The sequence below is a fragment of the Hyla sarda genome, unplaced genomic scaffold, assembly GCF_029499605.1.
Source record: "Hyla sarda isolate aHylSar1 unplaced genomic scaffold, aHylSar1.hap1 scaffold_945, whole genome shotgun sequence".
Classification (NCBI taxonomy): Eukaryota; Metazoa; Chordata; class Amphibia; order Anura; family Hylidae; genus Hyla; species Hyla sarda.
In genome coordinates, this window is record NW_026610975.1 from 26885 (window position 1) to 41127 (window position 14243).

At 46.2% G+C, this 14243-nt stretch overlaps 6 non-coding genes across 6 annotated transcripts; all 6 read right to left on the reverse strand.

Moving 5' to 3' along the window:
• Nucleotides 1-612: 612 nt before the first annotated feature.
• LOC130350393 (U2 spliceosomal RNA) lies at nt 613-803 on the reverse strand. Its single transcript, XR_008887498.1, has one exon. It is a non-coding gene; the product is annotated as a U2 spliceosomal RNA (small nuclear RNA).
• A 2085-nt stretch (nt 804-2888) lies between these two features.
• On the reverse strand, nt 2889-3079 carry LOC130350395 (U2 spliceosomal RNA). Its single transcript, XR_008887499.1, has one exon. It is a non-coding gene; the product is annotated as a U2 spliceosomal RNA (small nuclear RNA).
• Nucleotides 3080-5160: 2081 nt separating this feature from the next.
• Nucleotides 5161-5351, reverse strand: LOC130350396 (U2 spliceosomal RNA). The gene has a single exon (XR_008887500.1). It is a non-coding gene; the product is annotated as a U2 spliceosomal RNA (small nuclear RNA).
• Nucleotides 5352-7433: 2082 nt separating this feature from the next.
• LOC130350397 (U2 spliceosomal RNA) lies at nt 7434-7624 on the reverse strand. The gene has a single exon (XR_008887501.1). It is a non-coding gene; the product is annotated as a U2 spliceosomal RNA (small nuclear RNA).
• A 2083-nt stretch (nt 7625-9707) lies between these two features.
• On the reverse strand, nt 9708-9898 carry LOC130350398 (U2 spliceosomal RNA). Its single transcript, XR_008887502.1, has one exon. It is a non-coding gene; the product is annotated as a U2 spliceosomal RNA (small nuclear RNA).
• A 2087-nt stretch (nt 9899-11985) lies between these two features.
• On the reverse strand, nt 11986-12176 carry LOC130350399 (U2 spliceosomal RNA). The gene has a single exon (XR_008887503.1). It is a non-coding gene; the product is annotated as a U2 spliceosomal RNA (small nuclear RNA).
• Between the last annotated feature and the right edge of the window lie 2067 nt (nt 12177-14243).

Consider the following 14243-nt stretch of genomic DNA (forward strand, 5'->3'; position numbering starts at 1 on the left):
GGACATAGACAGCCAGCTGATGACCAATCCATTAGTGCAATGGATGGCTGGAAGCATTTGTCTTTGCCTTTGCAATACCACAGAAGCAATGCATGGTCAATGTACAGCAATGACACACCTGTGTGAACAGCCAGGAGACCCCCCCCCCCATGTTATGTTACATAGTTACATAGTTAGTACGGTCGAAAAAAGACATATGTCCATCAAGTTCAACCAGGGAATTAAGGGGTAGGGGTGTGGCGCGATATTGGGGAAGGGATGAGATTTTATATTTCTTCATAAGCATTAATCTTATTTTGTCAATTAGGAACATTCAGCACCCACCCGCTATCAAGGCAGCTGCCTATCATGTCATGCCCTACCTGCACAGGTGTGCTGGCTACTCAAATGATCCAATTAAGGAGGCCATTTAGTCAGCAGCAGCAGAAGTCCTGTGCCTGGACGCTCCAACAGCGGCCAGACACAAGCAGAAGCAGAAGCAGCAGCAGCACCACCTTTTGTTTTTTGGCTGCAGCAGCAGCAGCAGCAGCAAGGCCCACAGGGCTGGCTAGCTGGCTAGCCAGCAAGCAGGTAGCAATGAAAGTAGGAATCTTTCTTTTTAACCCTGTAAGGGGGTGGTGCACTGTACCCGAAGATACTGCCATATCGGGTCAATGCATAGGGCGACGGAAGCAAGCTTCGAAATCGGCCCCCGTTCTCAAAAATCCATTTAATATATGGTCCCCAGATAGGGGACGTATCAGATATTAAACTGATAAGAACAGATACTACACTTGATCTTAGCCAAAAGGCCGAGAAGCGATAACCGTGAAAGGGGCGGGCCCAACAAGGTCCCCTTCATGGGCACTATCACTGCTTGCTGTCAGGGAGGCTGCCAGACAATTTTCCATGCACACTCTGGGCTGGGGGGCAGTCAACCACCAGTACACACAGCAGAACCTAAACCCATACCATTATTGCTAAGCAGCAAGACAGGGGCCCATTGCACTCCCACGGGGCCTTTTTAAATGCAATCCATAACCCGGATTTGCCAGGAACCCTTCTTACTCCTCCTACTTGCATGTGACACTGGGCTTAGGATCTGCATAGGAAACACACACACAAGCACACACCTACCTTTGTTGCCTGCAGATGCCTCCTTGGCTGTCCCCAAACGGTATCAAACCAACACCCACGGGAAGCTGTAAGCATAGAGGACATGCCTGCACCCCATTGGACTTACCTGTGTGGGTTAAACCCGGGTTATTTGACAACCTATGGCGGTGATGGTTCTGCTCAGGCAGAGCAGTGCTGATGCTCCTCATAAAGCTGTCGCTGCTGTGAAGGTTCTAGGTGACATCACAAATCCCTATGGTTACATACACAACAAAGCTGGGTTGTTGTTGTTTACACTCTGCAAGGCCTGTGGAAGTGAGTGACATCATAGCACTGTAGTTCTGAGGGTTCTAGATGGATGCAACAATCTCCTGTTGCTTCTATGAAGGCCATAATAGACGACATCACCAAACAGCTCCATAGTCACATACACAGCAAAGGAGAGATGTTGTTTACACCTAGTGATGTCAGTGGTATTGAGTGACATCACAGCACAGTGCTAAGGCTCCTGGGCCTGGACACAGCAGCGGCTGCAATATCTCAACGGAGAATACGTTTATATATATGTGTGTGTGTGCGCGTATATATATATATATATATATATATATATATATATATATATATATTTCTCCGCCGAAATCACTTTTAAACCCATTTCCACCTTTTTTTCCCTTCTCTTCCTCTTACTTTTTTTTCACGTTTTTTTACGTTTTTCTCCTTTTCGCCTCTTTTCTGGGCGTATTATTCTTCTTTTTCTTCTTTTTTTTCGTCTAATGCATACCCCATCAGTGCAGCAATGCTTATTCAATACCGCCAGCAGATGGAGACACTGGGGGATAATTTTCTAAGGATTTATACTGATTTTTCCTGTCTGAATTTGTCGCACAGAAAGTTGCAGGCCAAATATGTGTGACATTTCTGCGACTTTAGCTTCTAGAGCATTTTTACAACATTATACATAGGTGCTGAATACATAAAAAGCGACTGTTCAGCGACAGACAAGTCGCATCGGCTGAAAGTAGGCCAGAATGTCAGTCCATGTTGGAGCAGGTTTAGATACAGTCTAAAGCATAGATCTCAAAGTCTGTGCACAGAATTTAGCAAGGGCCTCGCACCTTCTGATGCATCAGGTAGGTGCACAATAGCATAGCCTAACCCTCTGTACTTTGGTCTATATTGATGCGGGACATAGACAGCCAGCTGATGACCAATCCATTAGTGCAATGGATGGCTGGAAGCATTTGTCTTTGCCTTTGCAATACCACAGAAGCAATGCATGGTCAATGTACAGCAATGACACACCTGTGTGAACAGCCAGGAGACCCCCCCCCCCATGTTATGTTACATAGTTACATAGTTAGTACGGTCGAAAAAAGACATATGTCCATCAAGTTCAACCAGGGAATTAAGGGGTAGGGGTGTGGCGCGATATTGGGGAAGGGATGAGATTTTATATTTCTTCATAAGCATTAATCTTATTTTGTCAATTAGGAACATTCAGCACCCACCCGCTATCAAGGCAGCTGCCTATCATGTCATGCCCTACCTGCACAGGTGTGCTGGCTACTCAAATGATCCAATTAAGGAGGCCATTTAGTCAGCAGCAGCAGAAGTCCTGTGCCTGGACGCTCCAACAGCGGCCAGACACAAGCAGAAGCAGAAGCAGCAGCAGCACCACCTTTTGTTTTTTGGCTGCAGCAGCAGCAGCAGCAAGGCCCACAGGGCTGGCTAGCTGGCTAGCCAGCAAGCAGGTAGCAATGAAAGTAGGAATCTTTCTTTTTAACCCTGTAAGGGGGTGGTGCACTGTACCCGAAGATACTGCCATATCGGGTCAATGCATAGGGCGACGGAAGCAAGCTTCGAAATCGGCCCCCGTTCTCAAAAATCCATTTAATATATGGTCCCCAGATAGGGGACGTATCAGATATTAAACTGATAAGAACAGATACTACACTTGATCTTAGCCAAAAGGCCGAGAAGCGATAACCGTGAAAGGGGCGGGCCCAACAAGGTCCCCTTCATGGGCACTATCACTGCTTGCTGTCAGGGAGGCTGCCAGACAATTTTCCATGCACACTCTGGGCTGGGGGGCAGTCAACCACCAGTACACACAGCAGAACCTAAACCCATACCATTATTGCTAAGCAGCAAGACAGGGGCCCATTGCACTCCCACGGGGCCTTTTTAAATGCAATCCATAACCCGGATTTGCCAGGAACCCTTCTTACTCCTCCTACTTGCATGTGACACTGGGCTTAGGATCTGCATAGGAAACACACACACAAGCACACACCTACCTTTGTTGCCTGCAGATGCCTCCTTGGCTGTCCCCAAACGGTATCAAACCAACACCCACGGGAAGCTGTAAGCATAGAGGACATGCCTGCACCCCATTGGACTTACCTGTGTGGGTTAAACCCGGGTTATTTGACAACCTATGGCGGTGATGGTTCTGCTCAGGCAGAGCAGTGCTGATGCTCCTCATAAAGCTGTCGCTGCTGTGAAGGTTCTAGGTGACATCACAAATCCCTATGGTTACATACACAACAAAGCTGGGTTGTTGTTGTTTACACTCTGCAAGGCCTGTGGAAGTGAGTGACATCATAGCACTGTAGTTCTGAGGGTTCTAGATGGATGCAACAATCTCCTGTTGCTTCTATGAAGGCCATAATAGACGACATCACCAAACAGCTCCATAGTCACATACACAGCAAAGGAGAGATGTTGTTTACACCTAGTGATGTCAGTGGTATTGAGTGACATCACAGCACAGTGCTAAGGCTCCTGGGCCTGGACACAGCAGCGGCTGCAATATCTCAACGGAGAATACGTTTATATATATGTGTGTGTGTGCGCGTATATATATATATATATATATATATATATATATATATATATACTCCGCCGAAATCACTTTTAAACCCATTTCCACCTTTTTTTCCCTTCTCTTCCTCTTACTTTTTTTTCACGTTTTTTTACGTTTTTCTCCTTTTCGCCTCTTTTCTGGGCGTATTATTCTTCTTTTTCTTCTTTTTTTTCGTCTAATGCATACCCCATCAGTGCAGCAATGCTTATTCAATACCGCCAGCAGATGGAGACACTGGGGGATAATTTTCTAAGGATTTATACTGATTTTTCCTGTCTGAATTTGTCGCACAGAAAGTTGCAGGCCAAATATGTGTGACATTTCTGCGACTTTAGCTTCTAGAGCATTTTTACAACATTATACATAGGTGCTGAATACATAAAAAGCGACTGTTCAGCGACAGACAAGTCGCATCGGCTGAAAGTAGGCCAGAATGTCAGTCCATGTTGGAGCAGGTTTAGATACAGTCTAAAGCATAGATCTCAAAGTCTGTGCACAGAATTTAGCAAGGGCCTCGCACCTTCTGATGCATCAGGTAGGTGCACAATAGCATAGCCTAACCCTCTGTACTTTGGTCTATATTGATGCGGGACATAGACAGCCAGCTGATGACCAATCCATTAGTGCAATGGATGGCTGGAAGCATTTGTCTTTGCCTTTGCAATACCACAGAAGCAATGCATGGTCAATGTACAGCAATGACACACCTGTGTGAACAGCCAGGAGACCCCCCCCCCCCATGTTATGTTACATAGTTACATAGTTAGTACGGTCGAAAAAAGACATATGTCCATCAAGTTCAACCAGGGAATTAAGGGGTAGGGGTGTGGCGCGATATTGGGGAAGGGATGAGATTTTATATTTCTTCATAAGCATTAATCTTATTTTGTCAATTAGGAACATTCAGCACCCACCCGCTATCAAGGCAGCTGCCTATCATGTCATGCCCTACCTGCACAGGTGTGCTGGCTACTCAAATGATCCAATTAAGGAGGCCATTTAGTCAGCAGCAGCAGAAGTCCTGTGCCTGGACGCTCCAACAGCGGCCAGACACAAGCAGAAGCAGAAGCAGCAGCAGCACCACCTTTTGTTTTTTGGCTGCAGCAGCAGCAGCAGCAAGGCCCACAGGGCTGGCTAGCTGGCTAGCCAGCAAGCAGGTAGCAATGAAAGTAGGAATCTTTCTTTTTAACCCTGTAAGGGGGTGGTGCACTGTACCCGAAGATACTGCCATATCGGGTCAATGCATAGGGCGACGGAAGCAAGCTTCGAAATCGGCCCCCGTTCTCAAAAATCCATTTAATATATGGTCCCCAGATAGGGGACGTATCAGATATTAAACTGATAAGAACAGATACTACACTTGATCTTAGCCAAAAGGCCGAGAAGCGATAACCGTGAAAGGGGCGGGCCCAACAAGGTCCCCTTCATGGGCACTATCACTGCTTGCTGTCAGGGAGGCTGCCAGACAATTTTCCATGCACACTCTGGGCTGGGGGGCAGTCAACCACCAGTACACACAGCAGAACCTAAACCCATACCATTATTGCTAAGCAGCAAGACAGGGGCCCATTGCACTCCCACGGGGCCTTTTTAAATGCAATCCATAACCCGGATTTGCCAGGAACCCTTCTTACTCCTCCTACTTGCATGTGACACTGGGCTTAGGATCTGCATAGGAAACACACACACAAGCACACACCTACCTTTGTTGCCTGCAGATGCCTCCTTGGCTGTCCCCAAACGGTATCAAACCAACACCCACGGGAAGCTGTAAGCATAGAGGACATGCCTGCACCCCATTGGACTTACCTGTGTGGGTTAAACCCGGGTTATTTGACAACCTATGGCGGTGATGGTTCTGCTCAGGCAGAGCAGTGCTGATGCTCCTCATAAAGCTGTCGCTGCTGTGAAGGTTCTAGGTGACATCACAAATCCCTATGGTTACATACACAACAAAGCTGGGTTGTTGTTGTTTACACTCTGCAAGGCCTGTGGAAGTGAGTGACATCATAGCACTGTAGTTCTGAGGGTTCTAGATGGATGCAACAATCTCCTGTTGCTTCTATGAAGGCCATAATAGACGACATCACCAACAGCTCCATAGTCACATACACAGCAAAGGAGAGATGTTGTTTACACCTAGTGATGTCAGTGGTATTGAGTGACATCACAGCACAGTGCTAAGGCTCCTGGGCCTGGACACAGCAGCGGCTGCAATATCTCAACGGAGAATACGTTTATATATATGTGTGTGTGTGCGCGTATATATATATATATATATATATATATATATATATATATATATTTCTCCGCCGAAATCACTTTTAAACCCATTTCCACCTTTTTTTCCCTTCTCTTCCTCTTACTTTTTTTTCACGTTTTTTTACGTTTTTCTCCTTTTCGCCTCTTTTCTGGGCGTATTATTCTTCTTTTTCTTCTTTTTTTTCGTCTAATGCATACCCCATCAGTGCAGCAATGCTTATTCAATACCGCCAGCAGATGGAGACACTGGGGGATAATTTTCTAAGGATTTATACTGATTTTTCCTGTCTGAATTTGTCGCACAGAAAGTTGCAGGCCAAATATGTGTGACATTTCTGCGACTTTAGCTTCTAGAGCATTTTTACAACATTATACATAGGTGCTGAATACATAAAAAGCGACTGTTCAGCGACAGACAAGTCGCATCGGCTGAAAGTAGGCCAGAATGTCAGTCCATGTTGGAGCAGGTTTAGATACAGTCTAAAGCATAGATCTCAAAGTCTGTGCACAGAATTTAGCAAGGGCCTCGCACCTTCTGATGCATCAGGTAGGTGCACAATAGCATAGCCTAACCCTCTGTACTTTGGTCTATATTGATGCGGGACATAGACAGCCAGCTGATGACCAATCCATTAGTGCAATGGATGGCTGGAAGCATTTGTCTTTGCCTTTGCAATACCACAGAAGCAATGCATGGTCAATGTACAGCAATGACACACCTGTGTGAACAGCCAGGAGACCCCCCCCCCCATGTTATGTTACATAGTTACATAGTTAGTACGGTCGAAAAAAGACATATGTCCATCAAGTTCAACCAGGGAATTAAGGGGTAGGGGTGTGGCGCGATATTGGGGAAGGGATGAGATTTTATATTTCTTCATAAGCATTAATCTTATTTTGTCAATTAGGAACATTCAGCACCCACCCGCTATCAAGGCAGCTGCCTATCATGTCATGCCCTACCTGCACAGGTGTGCTGGCTACTCAAATGATCCAATTAAGGAGGCCATTTAGTCAGCAGCAGCAGAAGTCCTGTGCCTGGACGCTCCAACAGCGGCCAGACACAAGCAGAAGCAGAAGCAGCAGCAGCACCACCTTTTGTTTTTTGGCTGCAGCAGCAGCAGCAGCAAGGCCCACAGGGCTGGCTAGCTGGCTAGCCAGCAAGCAGGTAGCAATGAAAGTAGGAATCTTTCTTTTTAACCCTGTAAGGGGGTGGTGCACTGTACCCGAAGATACTGCCATATCGGGTCAATGCATAGGGCGACGGAAGCAAGCTTCGAAATCGGCCCCCGTTCTCAAAAATCCATTTAATATATGGTCCCCAGATAGGGGACGTATCAGATATTAAACTGATAAGAACAGATACTACACTTGATCTTAGCCAAAAGGCCGAGAAGCGATAACCGTGAAAGGGGCGGGCCCAACAAGGTCCCCTTCATGGGCACTATCACTGCTTGCTGTCAGGGAGGCTGCCAGACAATTTTCCATGCACACTCTGGGCTGGGGGGCAGTCAACCACCAGTACACACAGCAGAACCTAAACCCATACCATTATTGCTAAGCAGCAAGACAGGGGCCCATTGCACTCCCACGGGGCCTTTTTAAATGCAATCCATAACCCGGATTTGCCAGGAACCCTTCTTACTCCTCCTACTTGCATGTGACACTGGGCTTAGGATCTGCATAGGAAACACACACACAAGCACACACCTACCTTTGTTGCCTGCAGATGCCTCCTTGGCTGTCCCCAAACGGTATCAAACCAACACCCACGGGAAGCTGTAAGCATAGAGGACATGCCTGCACCCCATTGGACTTACCTGTGTGGGTTAAACCCGGGTTATTTGACAACCTATGGCGGTGATGGTTCTGCTCAGGCAGAGCAGTGCTGATGCTCCTCATAAAGCTGTCGCTGCTGTGAAGGTTCTAGGTGACATCACAAATCCCTATGGTTACATACACAACAAAGCTGGGTTGTTGTTGTTTACACTCTGCAAGGCCTGTGGAAGTGAGTGACATCATAGCACTGTAGTTCTGAGGGTTCTAGATGGATGCAACAATCTCCTGTTGCTTCTATGAAGGCCATAATAGACGACATCACCAAACAGCTCCATAGTCACATACACAGCAAAGGAGAGATGTTGTTTACACCTAGTGATGTCAGTGGTATTGAGTGACATCACAGCACAGTGCTAAGGCTCCTGGGCCTGGACACAGCAGCGGCTGCAATATCTCAACGGAGAATACGTTTATATATATGTGTGTGTGTGCGCGTATATATATATATATATATATATATATATATATATATATATTTCTCCGCCGAAATCACTTTTAAACCCATTTCCACCTTTTTTTCCCTTCTCTTCCTCTTACTTTTTTTTCACGTTTTTTTACGTTTTTCTCCTTTTCGCCTCTTTTCTGGGCGTATTATTCTTCTTTTTCTTCTTTTTTTTCGTCTAATGCATACCCCATCAGTGCAGCAATGCTTATTCAATACCGCCAGCAGATGGAGACACTGGGGGATAATTTTCTAAGGATTTATACTGATTTTTCCTGTCTGAATTTGTCGCACAGAAAGTTGCAGGCCAAATATGTGTGACATTTCTGCGACTTTAGCTTCTAGAGCATTTTTACAACATTATACATAGGTGCTGAATACATAAAAAGCGACTGTTCAGCGACAGACAAGTCGCATCGGCTGAAAGTAGGCCAGAATGTCAGTCCATGTTGGAGCAGGTTTAGATACAGTCTAAAAGCATAGATCTCAAAGTCTGTGCACAGAATTTAGCAAGGGCCTCGCACCTTCTGATGCATCAGGTAGGTGCACAATAGCATAGCCTAACCCTCTGTACTTTGGTCTATATTGATGCGGGACATAGACAGCCAGCTGATGACCAATCCATTAGTGCAATGGATGGCTGGAAGCATTTGTCTTTGCCTTTGCAATACCACAGAAGCAATGCATGGTCAATGTACAGCAATGACACACCTGTGTGAACAGCCAGGAGACCCCCCCCCCCCATGTTATGTTACATAGTTACATAGTTAGTACGGTCGAAAAAAGACATATGTCCATCAAGTTCAACCAGGGAATTAAGGGGTAGGGGTGTGGCGCGATATTGGGGAAGGGATGAGATTTTATATTTCTTCATAAGCATTAATCTTATTTTGTCAATTAGGAACATTCAGCACCCACCCGCTATCAAGGCAGCTGCCTATCATGTCATGCCCTACCTGCACAGGTGTGCTGGCTACTCAAATGATCCAATTAAGGAGGCCATTTAGTCAGCAGCAGCAGAAGTCCTGTGCCTGGACGCTCCAACAGCGGCCAGACACAAGCAGAAGCAGAAGCAGCAGCAGCACCACCTTTTGTTTTTTGGCTGCAGCAGCAGCAGCAGCAAGGCCCACAGGGCTGGCTAGCTGGCTAGCCAGCAAGCAGGTAGCAATGAAAGTAGGAATCTTTCTTTTTAACCCTGTAAGGGGGTGGTGCACTGTACCCGAAGATACTGCCATATCGGGTCAATGCATAGGGCGACGGAAGCAAGCTTCGAAATCGGCCCCCGTTCTCAAAAATCCATTTAATATATGGTCCCCAGATAGGGGACGTATCAGATATTAAACTGATAAGAACAGATACTACACTTGATCTTAGCCAAAAGGCCGAGAAGCGATAACCGTGAAAGGGGCGGGCCCAACAAGGTCCCCTTCATGGGCACTATCACTGCTTGCTGTCAGGGAGGCTGCCAGACAATTTTCCATGCACACTCTGGGCTGGGGGGCAGTCAACCACCAGTACACACAGCAGAACCTAAACCCATACCATTATTGCTAAGCAGCAAGACAGGGGCCCATTGCACTCCCACGGGGCCTTTTTAAATGCAATCCATAACCCGGATTTGCCAGGAACCCTTCTTACTCCTCCTACTTGCATGTGACACTGGGCTTAGGATCTGCATAGGAAACACACACACAAGCACACACCTACCTTTGTTGCCTGCAGATGCCTCCTTGGCTGTCCCCAAACGGTATCAAACCAACACCCACGGGAAGCTGTAAGCATAGAGGACATGCCTGCACCCCATTGGACTTACCTGTGTGGGTTAAACCCGGGTTATTTGACAACCTATGGCGGTGATGGTTCTGCTCAGGCAGAGCAGTGCTGATGCTCCTCATAAAGCTGTCGCTGCTGTGAAGGTTCTAGGTGACATCACAAATCCCTATGGTTACATACACAACAAAGCTGGGTTGTTGTTGTTTACACTCTGCAAGGCCTGTGGAAGTGAGTGACATCATAGCACTGTAGTTCTGAGGGTTCTAGATGGATGCAACAATCTCCTGTTGCTTCTATGAAGGCCATAATAGACGACATCACCAAACAGCTCCATAGTCACATACACAGCAAAGGAGAGATGTTGTTTACACCTAGTGATGTCAGTGGTATTGAGTGACATCACAGCACAGTGCTAAGGCTCCTGGGCCTGGACACAGCAGCGGCTGCAATATCTCAACGGAGAATACGTTTATATATATGTGTGTGTGTGCGCGTATATATATATATATATATATATATATATATATATATATATATATATTTCTCCGCCGAAATCACTTTTAAACCCATTTCCACCTTTTTTTCCCTTCTCTTCCTCTTACTTTTTTTTCACGTTTTTTTACGTTTTTCTCCTTTTCGCCTCTTTTCTGGGCGTATTATTCTTCTTTTTCTTCTTTTTTTTCGTCTAATGCATACCCCATCAGTGCAGCAATGCTTATTCAATACCGCCAGCAGATGGAGACACTGGGGGATAATTTTCTAAGGATTTATACTGATTTTTCCTGTCTGAATTTGTCGCACAGAAAGTTGCAGGCCAAATATGTGTGACATTTCTGCGACTTTAGCTTCTAGAGCATTTTTACAACATTATACATAGGTGCTGAATACATAAAAAGCGACTGTTCAGCGACAGACAAGTCGCATCGGCTGAAAGTAGGCCAGAATGTCAGTCCATGTTGGAGCAGGTTTAGATACAGTCTAAAGCATAGATCTCAAAGTCTGTGCACAGAATTTAGCAAGGGCCTCGCACCTTCTGATGCATCAGGTAGGTGCACAATAGCATAGCCTAACCCTCTGTACTTTGGTCTATATTGATGCGGGACATAGACAGCCAGCTGATGACCAATCCATTAGTGCAATGGATGGCTGGAAGCATTTGTCTTTGCCTTTGCAATACCACAGAAGCAATGCATGGTCAATGTACAGCAATGACACACCTGTGTGAACAGCCAGGAGACCCCCCCCCCCATGTTATGTTACATAGTTACATAGTTAGTACGGTCGAAAAAAGACATATGTCCATCAAGTTCAACCAGGGAATTAAGGGGTAGGGGTGTGGCGCGATATTGGGGAAGGGATGAGATTTTATATTTCTTCATAAGCATTAATCTTATTTTGTCAATTAGGAACATTCAGCACCCACCCGCTATCAAGGCAGCTGCCTATCATGTCATGCCCTACCTGCACAGGTGTGCTGGCTACTCAAATGATCCAATTAAGGAGGCCATTTAGTCAGCAGCAGCAGAAGTCCTGTGCCTGGACGCTCCAACAGCGGCCAGACACAAGCAGAAGCAGAAGCAGCAGCAGCACCACCTTTTGTTTTTTGGCTGCAGCAGCAGCAGCAGCAAGGCCCACAGGGCTGGCTAGCTGGCTAGCCAGCAAGCAGGTAGCAATGAAAGTAGGAATCTTTCTTTTTAACCCTGTAAGGGGGTGGTGCACTGTACCCGAAGATACTGCCATATCGGGTCAATGCATAGGGCGACGGAAGCAAGCTTCGAAATCGGCCCCCGTTCTCAAAAATCCATTTAATATATGGTCCCCAGATAGGGGACGTATCAGATATTAAACTGATAAGAACAGATACTACACTTGATCTTAGCCAAAAGGCCGAGAAGCGATAACCGTGAAAGGGGCGGGCCCAACAAGGTCCCCTTCATGGGCACTATCACTGCTTGCTGTCAGGGAGGCTGCCAGACAATTTTCCATGCACACTCTGGGCTGGGGGGCAGTCAACCACCAGTACACACAGCAGAACCTAAACCCATACCATTATTGCTAAGCAGCAAGACAGGGGCCCATTGCACTCCCACGGGGCCTTTTTAAATGCAATCCATAACCCGGATTTGCCAGGAACCCTTCTTACTCCTCCTACTTGCATGTGACACTGGGCTTAGGATCTGCATAGGAAACACACACACAAGCACACACCTACCTTTGTTGCCTGCAGATGCCTCCTTGGCTGTCCCCAAACGGTATCAAACCAACACCCACGGGAAGCTGTAAGCATAGAGGACATGCCTGCACCCCATTGGACTTACCTGTGTGGGTTAAACCCGGGTTATTTGACAACCTATGGCGGTGATGGTTCTGCTCAGGCAGAGCAGTGCTGATGCTCCTCATAAAGCTGTCGCTGCTGTGAAGGTTCTAGGTGACATCACAAATCCCTATGGTTACATACACAACAAAGCTGGGTTGTTGTTGTTTACACTCTGCAAGGCCTGTGGAAGTGAGTGACATCATAGCACTGTAGTTCTGAGGGTTCTAGATGGATGCAACAATCTCCTGTTGCTTCTATGAAGGCCATAATAGACGACATCACCAAACAGCTCCATAGTCACATACACAGCAAAGGAGAGATGTTGTTTACACCTAGTGATGTCAGTGGTATTGAGTGACATCACAGCACAGTGCTAAGGCTCCTGGGCCTGGACACAGCAGCGGCTGCAATATCTCAACGGAGAATACGTTTATATATATGTGTGTGTGTGCGCGTATATATATATATATATATATATATATATATATATATATATATTTCTCCGCCGAAATCACTTTTAAACCCATTTCCACCTTTTTTTCCCTTCTCTTCCTCTTACTTTTTTTTCACGTTTTTTTACGTTTTTCTCCTTTTCGCCTCTTTTCTGGGCGTATTATTCTTCTTTTTCTTCTTTTTTTTCGTCTAATGCATACCCCATCAGTGCAGCAATGCTTATTCAATACCGCCAGCAGATGGAGACACTGGGGGATAATTTTCTATGGATTTATACTGATTTTTCCTGTCTGAATTTGTCGCACAGAAAGTTGCAGGCCAAATATGTGTGACATTTCTGCGACTTTAGCTTCTAGAGCATTTTTACAACATTATACATAGGTGCTGAATACATAAAAAGCGACTGTTCAGCGACAGACAAGTCGCATCGGCTGAAAGTAGGCCAGAATGTCAGTCCATGTTGGAGCAGGTTTAGATACAGTCTAAAGCATAGATCTCAAAGTCTGTGCACAGAATTTAGCAAGGGCCTCGCACCTTCTGATGCATCAGGTAGGTGCACAATAGCATAGCCTAACCCTCTGTACTTTGGTCTATATTGATGCGGGACATAGACAGCCAGCTGATGACCAATCCATTAGTGCAATGGATGGCTGGAAGCATTTGTCTTTGCCTTTGCAATACCACAGAAGCAATGCATGGTCAATGTACAGCAATGACACACCTGTGTGAACAGCCAGGAGACCCCCCCCCCATGTTATGTTACATAGTTACATAGTTAGTACGGTCGAAAAAAGACATATGTCCATCAAGTTCAACCAGGGAATTAAGGGGTAGGGGTGTGGCGCGATATTGGGGAAGGGATGAGATTTTATATTTCTTCATAAGCATTAATCTTATTTTGTCAATTAGGAACATTCAGCACCCACCCGCTATCAAGGCAGCTGCCTATCATGTCATGCCCTACCTGCACAGGTGTGCTGGCTACTCAAATGATCCAATTAAGGAGGCCATTTAGTCAGCAGCAGCAGAAGTCCTGTGCCTGGACGCTCCAACAGCGGCCAGACACAAGCAGAAGCAGAAGCAGCAGCAGCACCACCTTTTGTTTTTTGGCTGCAGCAGCAGCAGCAGCAAGGCCCACAGGGCTGGCTAGCTGGCTAGCCAGCAAGCAGGTAGCAATGAAAGTAGGAATCTTTCTT